At 37.3% G+C, this 4,974-nt stretch overlaps 1 pseudogene; it reads right to left on the bottom strand.

Annotated features, from left to right (window-relative positions):
- Positions 1-1,087: 1,087 nt before the first annotated feature.
- On the bottom strand, positions 1,088-2,558 carry LOC131280130 (ornithine decarboxylase pseudogene; annotated as a pseudogene).
- Positions 2,559-4,974: the final 2,416 nt, after the last annotated feature.

Genomic DNA, 4,974 nt, shown 5'->3' with positions numbered 1-4,974 from the left:
TTCCATTAACCTTCTACACTTTCAGTATTCATTCAGATTTTGTCACACATTTTTTCTTTCTTAATAATCATTTTTCTTAGGACAAAATCATCTCCTGTTTCCTTAACAATAAAAACACATTCCATATGTTACCAAACTTATGTCACATACATAAGTTACCAAAACAATTTTGGAAACTTTTCAGGCAACCTTTTTCCAAAATATAATTACTATCAACACTAAACAAACTTGTTAAAATAATGAACTTTTCTTCATTTTAAATACTTAGTAGCATGTAATATCAGAAATAGTCTTTTAGAAGCAGGTTTGCAGGGGAGGCTGGCTGCCAACAAGTTTTCTTGTTATAAAATTACCTTTTATTATTATTATTATCAATTCAGGTTTTGTTTAATAATGACTTTTTGCAATTATCCATTTAAGTACCTTAATTTAAACAATGCTTTGCTAAAATTCTCATAATTATTTGTAACCATATAGACTATAATTATATTATTTTAAGACAAATTTTACCTTCACAGGACACATTCCCCTACCCAAAGTTACAATAATTCTTTTACATATGGATATCCAGTTCTCCAGGCACCATTTTTTGAATAGGCCATTCTTTCCCAGTTGAGAGGGTTTGGTGGCTTTATTGAATTTTATATGACTATATATATGAGGATCTCTATCAGCTCTCAGTTCAGTTCCATTAGTCTGTGTGTCTCTCCTTGTGCCAATACCATGCTTTTTTCTCTACTGTAGCTTTGTAGTGTGATTCCTCCAATTTCGTTTTTCTTTTTTCTTTTTTTTTTATTTCAAGATACTTTTATTTTTAAAACAGGTCACAACATTAAGCTTTTGGCCCATTCTGCGGTTATACAAGCTACAAATGCTTGTTCAGCAGGTGAGAGGCATCCCTTAGAAGTATGTTTGAAAGTGAATAAAAATCCATATAAAACAAAATAATCAAGTAGTTTCCATAGAAACACAGATAAGTGTAACCCCATCTCCTAGTCTTCCTTATCGCTGTCTGTGCCAACCCTACTCTTAGAAGGACATTTCAAAACTAGCAGTAATTAAGTTAAATGATCCCCCCCCCAAATCCCTCCATTCAAGATAAACTCACAGCAGCTACAAAAATGGTATTTACACATTAATACTAGCTGGAGCACAAGTGGCCGGGTGGCGCTTCATCCCACTTTCCCAAGCACAGGAAAAAGGCAGAGCACTGGCGTCTTGCTCCTCTACTTCAGGTGGAAACCCCCGGCTCTCAATTTGTTGCATGACTTGCCATGCAGGCTCTGACATCACATAGTAGATGGTTGGCCTCTGGAACCCATTGAAAGTGGAAGCAGTAGCCACAGTGTAAGCCCCCAGCATCCAGTCAAACAGCATCCAGTTGCCCACGTGCATTTCCGGCAGGCCACAGTGCTCAATGATCCAATCAAGGCCATCACACGTGGGTCCCCATATGCTAGATGAGTAATACTTCTCATCTGGTTTGCATCTCTTCTGCATAAGAAGCTTTACATGCTCATGATCATAAAGGATACAATTAAATGATCCATACACTCCATCATTCACATAATGCATAAAGGTTTGTTCACTCGATTCATCTTCATCATCAGAGCCTGTCTGTTCCTTAAACACAATTTATTTTGGCAATGATATTCACTGCAAGTGTGAAAGCTGAAGCAGCATAATATCAGCCTGGTTCAGCTATGATTCTCACTCCAGAATCTAATGGGAAATACTTGTCTAATGCTGGATTAATGACACTGGTTATCTCTTCAAATTTAAGCTTCACGTCATCAGATCTGGGAAAGCCACCACCAATATCAAGTAGATACATGCTGAAACCAACCTCAGCTCCCATGTCAAAGACACAGCGGGCATCATAGATGGCCTGCACAAAAGTTTCAGGATCAGTATAGCCACTTCCCACATGGAAGCTGACATCAATGACATCAATATCGAGCTCTTTAGCCCATTCCAAAAGAAGCTTGCTGGTTTTCTGTGTGGCTCCAAATTTAACACTGAGGTGGCAGACTGCTTTGGAGTCATCGGTGGCAATCCACAAAACCAACTTTTGCCTTTGGATATGCCCTGGCCACTTTCATCAACTCAACCTCGCTGTCAAAAGTCATCATCTCAACTCCATTATTGGCGGCATAGTTAATTTGAGACACTTGTTTACAAGGGTTTGCATAGATTATCCTCTCTGGCGGCACCCCGAGACTCTGCACCAACTGGATTTCAGTCTTGCTAGCACAATCAAATCCTGTCCCTATGGAAGCCAGGGTCTTCACTATGGCTTTACTGTCATTACATTTGACTGCAAAGAAGGGGGTGACACGAGGAAGAACTTTTAACCATCTCAGATGTTTCTTTAGAATGTCTCCAAGGTCCACAACATAGAAGGCATCTTTATCATCATCAGAAGAAACTTCATTAATTTTTTGGCCCAGAATGTCCTTGGCAGTAAAACCTTCATCAGGAAATGGCAGTCAAACTCCTCATTACTGAAGTTGTTCATGGTTTCTTGATGTTCCACTGAAACACAACAAAATGGAAAACTAAGACAGAATTTAAAGAGATTTCTTTCAACTTTTCAGGAAGGCAATTCTCCAGGAATTCCAAATCTTGCTGAATTATAAGACTTGTGCCCTTGATGCAGCAGTAGAAATGTTCTCCTAGCACTTGGGCGCTGGGGCCACACCCCGAGGAGGTCCTGCAGCCCGCAATGCTGCCACCATTGCTGCCCACCTCGCTCCCTCCCGTTGGAGGACTGCTGGCCCAAGGAGGCACCAGAACTGCTGCCAGAGGGTGGTTGGTGGCAGAGCTGCAGAGGCCTGACTTATTTTTCTTTTTCAATATGTCTTTACCTATTCGGGGCCTCTTTCCTTTCCAAATAAATTTCATAGTGAGTTTTTCTAATTCCTTAAAGAATGCTGTGTTGATTTTTATTGGGATTGCATTGAATGTGTAGATCAGTTTTGGTAGGATAGACATCTTGATAATATTTAGTCTTCCTATCCATGAACAGGGAATATTCTTCCATTTATTTAGGACTTCTTTGATTTCCTTGAACAGTCTTGTGTATTTCTCTGTGTATAAGTTTTTCACATCTTTAGTTAAATTTATTCCCAGGTATTTGAAATTTTAATTTACTATTGTAAATGATATTTGTTTCTTGATTTCCTCCTGAGCTTGCTCATTATTTGTATATAGAAATGCTACTGATTTTTGTGCATTCATCTTATAACCTGCAACTTCACTAAACTCATTTAAGTTCTAGAAGCCTTGTTGTAGACCTCTTAGGGTTTTCTATGTATAGGATCATGTCATCTGCAAATAATGAAATTTTGACTTCTTCCTGTCCAATTTGAATGCTTTTTGTATCTGCTTCTTGCCTCAGTGCTCGAGCAAGTACTTCTAAGACAATGTTAAATAGAAGGGGTGAGAGTAGGCATCCTTGTCTTGTTCCTGATCTTAGAGGGAAGGATTTTAGGATTTCACCATTGTAAAAGATGTTGGCTGTGGGTTTTTCATATATACTCTTTATTATGTTAAAAAAATTTCCTTGTATTCTGATCTTTTGCAGTGTTTTTATCAAGAAAGGGTGCTGTATTTTGTCCAATTCTTTTTCTGCATCTATAGATATAATCATGATTTTTTCCCTTTAATCTGCTTACATGGTGTATAACATTGATTGATTTGCTTATGTTGAACCATCCTTGCATACCCGGAATGAATCCCACTTGGTTATGGTATATAATTTGCTTAATGTATTGTTGAATACAGTTAGCAACTATTTTGTTGAGGATTTTTGCATCTAGGTTCATTAGAGAAATTGATCTGTAATTTTCCTTTTTGTGGTGTCTTTGTTTGGCTTTGGTACTAGGATAATGTTGGCATCATAGAAGGAGTTAGGTAATGTTCTTTCTGCTTCGATTTTTTGGAAGAGTTTCAGCAGGATTGGTGTTAGTTCTTTCTGGAATGTTTTGTAGAATTCACCAGTGAAGCCGTCTGGCCCTGGGTTCTTCTTTGTTGGGAGGTTTTTAATGACTGATTCTATCTCTTTACTTGTGATTGGCTTGTTGAGATAATCAATTTCTTCTTTCATCAATATAGGCTGCTTATGTGTTTCTAGGAATTTGTCCGTTTCCTCTGAATTGTCAGTTTTGTTGGAATATAGTTTTTCAAAGTATCCTCTCATGATAATCTTTATTTCTGTGGGGTCAGTGATGACATCTCCCTTCTTGTTTCTTATTTTGTGTATTTGCATCTTATCGCTCTTTTTCTTTGTTAGTCTAGCTAAGGGTTTGTCAATTTTATTGATCTTCCCAAAGAACCAGCTTCTTGGTTTTGTTTATCTTTTCAAGTGCTTTCCTATTTTCTATTTCATTTAGTTCTGCTCTTATCTTTGTTCTTTCTTTCTTTCTTCTTCCTGTGGGGTTACTTTGTTGTTTTTTTACTAATTCCTCCAAATGTGCAGGTAGTTCTTCAATTTTTGCTCTTTCTTCTTTTTGGATGTATGAATTTATGGCTATAAATTTCCCTCTCAGTACTGCTTTTGCTGCATCCCATAAGTTTTGTATGTTGTGTTATCATTTTCATGAGTTTCAAGGTAGTTATTAATTTCTTTTGAGATTTCCTCTTTGACCCACTGTTTTCTAAGAGCATGCTGTTTAATTTCCATATCTTGGTGTGAAATCTGGCTTCACTCCACTGTGGTCAGAGATATTATTTTTTATGATTTTGATCTTTCTGAATTCACTGAGCCTTTCTTTGTGGCTAGCATATGGTCCATCTTGGAGAATGATCCATGTGCACTTAAGAAAAATGTATATCCTGCTGTATTCGGGTGTAATGATCTGTAAATGTCTATTAGATCCAACTCCTCTAATATACTGTTTAAAGTTTTTATTTCTTTAGTGTTTCTCTTTTGAGATGTTCTATCCAAAGTTGATAGCGGTGTATTAAAATCTC

This window comes from Dasypus novemcinctus, chromosome 10, assembly GCF_030445035.2.
Source record: "Dasypus novemcinctus isolate mDasNov1 chromosome 10, mDasNov1.1.hap2, whole genome shotgun sequence".
NCBI lineage: Eukaryota > Metazoa > Chordata > Mammalia > Cingulata > Dasypodidae > Dasypus > Dasypus novemcinctus.
This window is presented reverse-complemented; position numbering and strand designations above follow the sequence as displayed.